This window comes from Equus asinus, chromosome 1, assembly GCF_041296235.1.
Source record: "Equus asinus isolate D_3611 breed Donkey chromosome 1, EquAss-T2T_v2, whole genome shotgun sequence".
NCBI classification, from domain to species: Eukaryota; Metazoa; Chordata; class Mammalia; order Perissodactyla; family Equidae; genus Equus; species Equus asinus.
This window is the reverse complement of record NC_091790.1, coordinates 101,225,030-101,235,287: the sequence shown is the minus strand read 5'-3', so window position 1 is coordinate 101,235,287 and position 10,258 is coordinate 101,225,030. Positions and strand designations below refer to the sequence as shown.

At 39.5% G+C, this 10,258-nt stretch overlaps 1 long non-coding RNA gene across 1 annotated transcript; it reads left to right on the top strand.

Annotated features, from left to right (window-relative positions):
- The first annotated feature begins 1,186 nt into the window (after window positions 1-1,186).
- Window positions 1,187-1,873, top strand: LOC123288149 (uncharacterized). The gene is made up of 3 exons (XR_011501579.1): window positions 1,187-1,326; window positions 1,424-1,525; window positions 1,736-1,873. It is a non-coding gene; the product is annotated as an uncharacterized lncRNA (long non-coding RNA).
- Window positions 1,874-10,258: the final 8,385 nt, after the last annotated feature.

Sequence of the window (10,258 nt, the reverse complement as noted above, 5' to 3'; positions counted from 1 at the left end):
GAGGTCGAGATGTCAAGTCACAGCTTCACCCTCATGAAGGTGCCAGTCCAGGGCCCCCCACCTCCTCCCACACCACTGCCCACGTGACCACACCCTCACCCGGCCAGGCTTCTGAAAATGGAAAAGTGTGGGTGGAAAGCCAGCCGAGGGGTCAGCCACCTCTATACTTGGGCTTGAGTGTGTGAGAACCCCCAACCATGCCTCCCTCCAGCCCTCTGCCCACCCAGGGGAGAGGCGCCTGAGATGGAGGCTGGCACTGGAGGCCACCCTGCAGTCTTGCTCCTCCAGCTCTGTCCTCGTCCAAGCCACATCTCCTGATTTATGGTCTACTTTTTGTCCTCTTGACCACTGGCCAGGCCCTGGGGGTCCAGGAGGGAGCCAGGCGGGAAAGTCACATTCCAGTAGGGGAGGATAGTCAAGCAACTCAACAGGCTATTCTAGCTCGTCCTGGTAACTAGGAAAGAGTCAAATAAGGGGATAGGGAGACATGGGAGGGGAGAGGGCTGCAACTGTCGGTAGGAGGCAGGGGGCTACAAACAGCCCCTCAGAGGTGACATTTGAGTAGAAACATCAGAATGCAAAGGACTCAACTATGATGAGTCCTAGGGGGAGAGCATTCCAGGCAGAGGAACCAGCAAACAGAACAGCAAACAGGCATGTGGCAGAGAGGCACGGAGGGGCTGGGCCTGCGTCCTGATGTGGCAGGAATCACTGGAGCGTTTAAAGCACAGTTATATTTTTAAAGTCACTTGCGGCTGTGGGGAAAATGACGTGTGGAGGCAGGAGTGGAAGCCTGGTTAGGCTGGAGGCGGTGGCTTTGGGTTAGGTGAGAACAACGAGGCTGCTTGGCCTGGGCTGGGTGCAGATGGGGTGGCAAGGAGCCACTGGACTGGGGAGCCTCGCTGCCAACTGGAGGAGGAACACAGCAAAGAGGGCCAGGGGATGCCTTGCTGCCTGTCTGAGGGATGTCAAGAATGCTGGGGACCTCAAACAAGGGTCAGGACTGGGGAGGTGACACCCAGTTTCTGAACTTTAGCTCCAGCCTGACTTTTATGCATACAACAAGGAGTCATCGGGGATGTCGGTGTGCCCAGGCAGCTCAGGAAAGGCCCTGCCATGGGGTCTCCATACCCCGTAAGGGAGACAGACAACATGCAAGGATTGCGTGGTGGGCGGCAGTGAGGGCCCCAGAGAAGGAAGCAGCGCGGCAGGAGGGCTGCTGTTTCAACAGGATGGTCCTGGGAACGTGGAGTGAGCACCCTCCACTGGTCTCTCTGCTTGATCACAACTGTAAACCCTGGACAGACTCTCAGAGAACTGTGAAAAGTAAGTAGCAGCAGGTGAGTGAGGCAAGGAGACCAGATTCAGAGTTCCATGGAACAGTGGCAAATTGACCATTTTTTTTTCTTCCACAATTGCCCAGCCTGGACATGAAGGCAGCTTGAAACCTGGAAGTGCAACCAGAGTGGACAAAGGGCTCCAGAGGATCCTTCTGGTCCAAGGAGCAGAAATGAAGCCCTTACAGGTGGGGCGCAGGGGGCGGGGGAATCCCCTGATTTGTTCCCATCGTCCCCACCCCAGCTCCTGGGCAATATTGTGGAGATGGCATGGTGATGGCAGCGTCAGCTGGGCAGGCAGCTGAAACCCTGAGAGGGGAGCTACCCTCTAACCAGGGGAGCTGAGGCCACAAGAGTGTTTGGCAACTACCCGCTGCTTTCTCTCTGCCCTCCTGAAGCTGAGGCCTGGATGCAGCTGCAGGAGCTGTGCAGCAGGATGCGGAAACGAAGGCCCTGGGTTTGTGGCCAGAGGTCTTGGAAAGCAGGCCCCAGGGATCCAGTAAAGTTACAGATGAATTCCTGGGTTCCCTGCCAAGCTGCCCAAGTGGGGTCTGACCCTAGATGCACACCACAGGCCTCAGGCTGACCACTGGGTGGTGCAGACAGACCCAGGACAGATCTGACTGGTAGTCAAACACGTTATACATTGAGCTGGAATCACAGCCCACAGAAGACAGGTGACCTGATTGCCTGGCAAAACAGCACAATCAACATTCTCCTTAGGAGTTAAATAGGATCCAGACTCTCAACATAATTCAAAATATCTAGGACACTTTTGCGTGTGGCTGTCCAGTTTTCCCAATAAAATTTATTAAAAGGACTGTTCTTTCCCCATTGTATATTCTTGGCTCCTCTGTTGTAAGTTATTTGATCACATATGTGTGGGTTTATTTCTGAGTTCTCTATTCTGTTCCACTGATCTATTTGTCTGTTTTTATGGCAGTACCATACTATTTTGCTTACTATAGCTTTGTAATATAGTTTGAAATCAGAAAGTGTGATGCCTCTAGCTTTGTTCCTCTTTCTCAAAATTGCTTTGGCCATTCATGGTCTTTTGTGTTTCCATACAAATTTTAGGATTGTTTTTTCTATTTTGATAAAAATTCCATTGGAATCTTGATAGGGACTGCATTGAATCTGTAGATTGCTTTGGGTAGTATGGACATTTTAACAGTATTAATTCTTCCAATCATGAACATGGAATGTCTTTTCGTTTATTTGTATCTTCTTCAATTTCTTTTATCAATGTCTTAGTTTTCGGTGTAGAAGTCTTTCACCTCATTGGTTAAATTTATTTCTAGGTATTTTATTCTTTTTGATGCAATCGTAAATGGAATTGTTTTCTTAATTTCTCTTTCTGATGGTTCGTTGTTAGTGTATAAAAACACAACTGATTTTTGTATACTGATTTTGTATCCTGCAACTTTACTGAATTTTTAAATTTGTTCTTAACATATTTTTGGTGGAGTCTTTAGAATTTTCTATATATAACATCATATCATCTACAAAGAGAGAAAATTTTACTTCTTTTCTGATTAAATGACTTTTATTTATTTTTCTTGTCTAATTGCTGTGGCTAGGACTTCTGGTACTATGTTGAATAAAAGTGGCAAGAGTGGGCATCCTTTTCTTGTTCTTGATCTTAGAGGAAAAGCTTTCAGCTTTTCACTGTTGAGTATGATGTTAGCTGTGGGCTTATCATATATGGCCTTTACTATGTTGAGACACGTTCCTTCTATACCCACTTTGTTGAGAGTTTTTACCATAAATGAATGTTAAATTTTGTCAAGTGTTTTTTCAGCATCTATTGAGATGATTACATGATTTTTATCCTTCATTTGGTTAATGTGGTGTGTCACACTGATTTGTGGCTGTTGAACCATCCTTGCATCTCTGGAATAAATCCCATTTGATCATGGTGTATGATCTTTTTAATGAGCTGTTAAATTTGGTTTGCTGATATTTTGCTGAGGATTTTTGCATCTATATTCATCAGGGATATTGGCCTGTACTTTTCTTTTCCTGTGGCAGCCTTGTCTGGTTTTGGTATCAGGGTAATGCTGGTCTCATAAAATAAGGCTGCACATAATCCCTCCTCTTCTGTTTTTTGGAAGAGTTGGAGGAGGATTGGTATTAATTCTTCTTTAAATGTTTGGTAGAATTCACGAGTGAAGCCATCTGGTCCTGGACTTCTGTTTGTTAGGAGGTTTTTGATTACTGATTCAATCTCCTTACTACTAATTGGTCTGTTCAGATTTTCTATTTCGTCACCCTAGTGGTGTGAAATATCTCATTGTGGTTTCCATTTGCATTTTCCTAATAACTAATGATGTTGAGCATCTTTTCATGTGTTTATTGGCCATTTGTATACATTCTTTGGAGGAACTTCTATTCAGGCCCTTTGCCCATTTTTTAAATGAGTTGTCTTTTTGTTGTTGAGTCATGAGAGGTTTTTTTAAAAAATCGTATTCTGGATACTAGACTTTTCCCAGAATAGATGATCTGCAAATATTTTCTCTCATTCTGTGGATTGTATTTTCACTTTCTTAATGGTGTCCTTTGAAGCTCAAAAGTTTTAATTTTGATAAAGTCCAATTTATTATTTTTTTCTTTGGTTGCTTGTGCTTTTGGTGTCATATTTAAGAAACCATTGCCATGATGATGAAGGTTTACTCCTAAGTTTTCTTCTAAGAGTTTTATAGTTTTAGCTGTTACATTTAGGTTGTTAATCACTTTGAGTTAATTTTTTAATATAGAGTGAGGTAAGGGGCAACTTTGTTGTTTCACATGTGAATATCCAGTTATCCCAGCATCATTTGTTGAAGAGATTATATTTCCCCCCATTGAATTCTTTTGGCACCCTTGTTGAAATCAATTGAACGTAAGTGTGAGGGTTTATTCCTGGACTGTCAGTTCTATTCTCTTGACCCATATCTCTGTCCTTTTTCCAGTATCTTATCCACAGTCATCTTGGTTATCCATTTGTACAAAACTTTGTACAAAGTTTTGAAATTGGGAAGTGAGTCCTCCAGCTTTGTTTAATCTTTTTCAAATATTTTCTTAGCTATTCTGGGTCCCTTGATTTTCCCTATGAATTTTAGGATCAGCTTGGCAATTTCTACAAAGAAACTGGTTGGGACTTTGATAGAAATTGCGTTGAATCTGTAGATCAATTTGAGGAGTATTGCCATATTAACAATACTGTCTTCCAATCCATAAACATGGGGTGCCTTTTCATTATTTAGATTTCTTTTGGTTTCTTTCTGTGATGTTTTACAGTTTTCAGAACATAAGTTTTGTACTTTTGTTAAATATATTCCTAAGTATTTTACTCTTTTGATGTTATTGTAAGTGGAATTATTTTGTTAATTTCATTTCTGATTGTTCGTTGCTAGTGTATAGACAATTGATTTTTGTATACTGCAACCTTCCTGAACTCGTTTATTAGTTCTAATAGTCTTTTGGTGGATTCCTTAGGATTTTCTATATACAAGGCCATGCCATCTCGTGAAGAGAAAGAGAGTGTGTTACTTCTTCCTTTCCAATCTGGATGCCTTTTCTTTTCTTTTCTTTTCTTTTTTTTTTTTTTGAGGAAGATTAGCTCTGAGCTAACATCTGCTGACAATTGTCCTCTTTTTGCTGAGGAAGACAGGCCCTGAGCTAACATCCATGCCCATCTTCCTCTACTTTATATGTGGGACACCTACCACAGCATGGCTTGCCAAGTGGTGCTATGTCCATACCTGGAATCCAAACCAGTGAACCCTGGGCCCCCGAAGTGGAACATGCACACTTAACTGCTGCACCACCGGGCCAGCCCCATATTTCTTTTTCTTGCCTAATTACCCTGGCTAGAACCTCCAGTACAATTTGAATAGACTTGAATACTTGAATACATTGAAAGCCCCATCAGACAGTGTTATAAATTCAGCCATTATGTATATATATATTTAAAGAGCTGAAGAGGCAAAGAATAGACTCATATTTATGCAGATTTTTACCATTTATGTTGTTCTTCCTGCATTCCTGATGCTCTGAGTTTCCCTCTGGTATCATTTCTCTTCTGTTTGAAAAACTTCCTTTAACATTTCTTTTAGAACAGATGCTCTGATTATGAATTCTCTTAGTTTGTCTTCATCTGAGAATGTGTTTATTTCATCTTCATTCCTGAAGGGTATTTTTGCTGGATACAGACTTCTTGGACCAGAATTCTTTCCTTTTAACAGTTTAAAAATGTCGTTCTCCTTCTTTCTGGCCTCCATGCTTTCTGGTGAGAAATCCACAGTCTTTCAAACACTTGTTCCCCTACGTGAAATGCATCATTTTTCTTGGCTGATTTTAGAATTTTTCTTGGTCTTTAGTTTTCAGAAGTTTTTTTTATGTATCTAGGCTTGGGTTTTTGTTGTTGTTGTTTATTTTTATTGTGGTTCACTGCACTTCCTGAATATGTAAGTTTCTATCTTTTCCCAAACTATTGTTAAGTTTACTGACTCTCCTGTCATTTCCATTCTGTTATTAAGCCTATCCAGTGGACTTTAAATTTTGGTTATTTTACTTTTCAGTTCTAAAATTTCCATTTTGTTCCCTTTATATCTTGTTTCTTGACTGATACTTTCTATCTTTTCATTCATTTTAAGAATGTTTACCAATACTTTTTGAAGCATGGTTATTATAGCTGCTGTAAAGTCTTTATCTGATAATTCTAATATCTATGTCATATCAGGGTGGGCATCTGTTGTCTTTTTTCTTACATGTTGAAATTTCCCAGGTTTTCATACACTCATTAATTTTGGATTGTATCCTGGATTTTGTTTTTCATCTAACAAATTTTTATGAACTGTATTACAGAGGTACATTCCAGTTGCCAGGATACAAAGATAAAACATAGAATTCCTGCTGTCATGGAGCTTACAGCTACAGTCTAGGAAAGACCCAGACAAACAATTACAGAAGAATCAATCAGGGTTCTCAAAGAAACATGAACTAGTAAGGATGGCAGTGCCAGAGGAGTGGATAAATTAGAGAAGCAGGGGCTTGGGAGAAGTGACATAAGGACTGAAATATGAGAGCTGAGCAGGGAGTAGCCAGGAAGGGTTTCCCACAAGAAGGGGGAAAAAGGGAAGCATGGAAGGTAGAGAGTGGAGTGCTTGCTTCCTGGGACCTGATACAATTTCCCCCACACCCCAGCCCCCGGCAACCATTTTTCTTCTTTCTGTTTCTATGAGTTTTACTTTTTAAAAATATTCCACATATAAGTGGTACCATGCAGTATTTGTGTTTCTCTGTCTGGCTTATTTCACTTAGTATAATTCCCTCAAGGTCCATCCATGTTGTCACAAATGGCAGGATGTCTTCCTTTCTCATGGCTGAATAATATTCATTGTATATGTATGTACCACATCTTCTTTATCCATTCATCCATTGATGGACGCTTAGGTTGTTCCCATATCTTGGCTATTATGAAGAATGTTGCGATAAAAATGGGAGTGCATAGGGGGCAGCCCAGTGGCATTGTGGTTAAGTTCGTGTGCTCTGCTTTGGCAGCCCAGGGTTTGCCGTTTTGGATCCTGGGCATGTACCTACGCACAACTTTTCAAGCCATGCTGTGGCAGGCATCCCACATATAAAAAATAGAGGAAGATGGGTACTGATGTTAGCTCAGGGCTAATCTTCCTCAGCAAAAAGAATAGTATTGGCAGCGGATGTACATCCTCAGGACTAATCTAAAAAAAAAAAAAAGGAGTGTATATATCTCTCTGAAATCCCGTTTTCATTTCCTTTGGGTATATACCCAGAAGTGGAATTGCTGGATCACATGGTAGGTCTATTTTCAAATTTTTGAGGAACTTTCCTATTGTTTTCCATAGTGGTTGAACCAATTTACATTCCCACCAACTGTGTATAGGGTTCCCTTTTCTCGACACCCTCACACAGCACTCGTTATCTCTTGTCTTCTTGAAGATAGCCATTCTAACAGGTGTGAGGTGTTATTGTGATTTCGATTTGTATTTCCATGATGATTAGTGATGTTGAACACCTTTTCATATACCTGTTGGCCATTTGTATGTGTTCTTTGGAAAATGTCTATTCAGATCCTCTGCCCATTTTTAATTGATTATGTTTATTCTTTTTGCAATTGAGTTGTATGAACTCTTTATATATTTTGGCTATCAGATATGTGATTTGCAAATATCTTCTCCCATTCAGTAGGATCCCTGTTCATTCTGTTTATGGTTTCCTTTGCTGTGTAGTTTTTTAGTTTGATGTAGTCCCACTTATTTGTTTTTGTTGCCTTTGCTTTTGATGTGAAATCAAAAAAATTGTTGTAAAGACCAATGTCAGGGAGCTTACCCTGTATGTTTTCTTCTAGAAGTTTTCTGGTTTCAGGTCTTATGTTCAAGCCTTTAATCCATTCTGAACTGATTTTTGGTGTGGTACAAGCCCAGAGGCTGGGGAACCTTAAGTACCTACCAGGACTTCCTTCCCTACTAAGGCATAGGCTTCCAGATACACTTGATTGCTCAACATCATTAGTTATTAGGGAAATGCAAATGAAAACCACAGTGAGATATTTCACACTGCTAGGGTGGTTATAATAAAAAAGACAAACCAAGGATATGAAAAAAATGGAACCCTCACATACTGCTGAGGGAATGTAAAATGGTGCAGCTGCTTTGGAAAAACAGTCTGGGCGCTCCTCAAAAAGTTAAACACAGAGTTACCATATAACCTAGCAATTTCACTTTTAGGTGGATATGCCCAAGATAAATGAAAACGTCCCACACAAAAACTTGTACACAACTGTTCATAGCAGCATTATTCATAATAGCTAAAAAGTGAAAATAACCTGAATGTCAATCAACTAATAAATGTATAAATAAAATGTGGTCCATCCATACAATGGAATATTATTCAGCCATAAAAGGGAATGAAGTCCCGACACATGCTACAACATGGATGCACCTGAGACAACATTATGCTAAGTGAAAGAAGGAAGACACAAAAGACCACATGTTGTATGATATTCTTTATACAGAATGTCCAGAATAGGCAGATCTATAGGGATAGAAAGTAGATTAGTGGTTGCCTAAGGCTGGGGGCGGAAGGCATAGTATAGGAAGGTTGAAAGATGATGGCTAAAGTGTATAGAGTTTCTTTTTAGGGTAAAAAATGTTCTAAAAGTGTGATGATGGTTGCACAACTCTGTGAATATACTAAAAACCACTGAATCGTGCACTTTAAATGGGTGAATTGTATAGTATGTGAATTATATCTCAATAAAGCTGTTTAAAAAACAGTAAAAGGTATGAAGGAAAAGAATACACCATGCAAACACTAATCAAAATAAATCTGGAATGGCTATATTAATATCAGACAAAGTAGACTTCAGAGCAAGAAAAATCATCAGAAATAACAGGATGTTATATAATGATGATACTAAGAAGGCATAACAATCCTACAACAGAGTTTTGAAATACATGAAACATAATCTTATATTACTGAATGGAGGAACAGACAAATCTACAATTACAGTTTGAGACTTCAGGACTCCTCTCTCAGTAACCAATAGAACAAGGAGACAGAAAATAAGAAAGAATATAGAAGAACTGAACAATAATGTCCACCAACTATACATAATTGACATTTATAAAACATTCCATCCAACAGAGTACACATGGAACATTCACCAAGATAGACAATATCCTGGATCTAAAACAGATCTTGACAAATTTAAATGAGTTAAAATCATACCTAGCATGTTCTATGATCATAATGGAATTCAATTAATAATCAATAATGGAAAGATTAACAGGAAAATCTTCCAACACTGGACATTGAACCCAACACTGTTCTAAATAATCCATGGGTCAAAGAGGCAGTCTCAAGGGAAATTAGAAAATATTATGAGTGAAAATGAAAATACAAAATACCAAAATTATGGGATGCAGCTAAAGTAGTGCTTGGAGAGGGAATTTAGAGTATTATATGCTTAAATTAGAAAAGAAGACAGGTCTCAAATCAACAATCAAAGCTGCTACCACAAGCAGAAACAAGGTAATAATAAAGATAAGAGCAGAAATCAATGAAATTAACAAAGAAGGGGGGAAAAATCAATGAACACAAAAGCTGGTTGTTTGAAAAGATCAATATAATTATTAAGCCTCTGGCTAGATAAGAAAGAATGATTGATTGATTTGATATTACCAATATCAGGAAGGAAAGGAAGGACATTCTTACAGGCAAATGACATTAAAAGGGTAACAAGGGCATAGAGCACTACAAACAACTCTACATACATAAATTCAGTAACTCAGATAAAATGGACCAATTCCGTGAATGTCACAAACTACCAAAACTCACCCAAGAGAAATAGGTAATCTGAATAGTCCTGTATCTATTAAAGAAATTGAATTCATAGGTTAAAAACTTTCAAAAAAGAACTCTGTAGGCCCAGAAGTTTTCACTGGTGCAGTATATCAAACTTGAAAGACAAAATAATAATTCTACACAATCTCTTCCAGAAAACAAAAGAGGAGGGAACACTTCCCAACAAAGTTTATGAAGTCAGTGATAACCTGATACCAAACCAGATAAAGGCAGTACAGGAACAGAAAACTAGAGGCCGATATCCTTCATGAACATAGACACAAAAATCACCCACAAAATACTAGCAAATCAAACCTAGTGACACATGAAAAATAATAATACACCAAGACCAAATGGGATTTATCCCAGGAAGGGAAAGCTGGCTCAATATTCCATAAACCAACCAATGTTACAGTTAAAGAAAAATTTAACATGATCATATCACTTGCAGAAAAAGCATCTGATAAAATTCAACACCCAATCATTGTAAAAACTCTCAGAAACCTAGGAATAAAAATGGACTTCCACAACCTGATAAAGGGTGTCTACAAAAA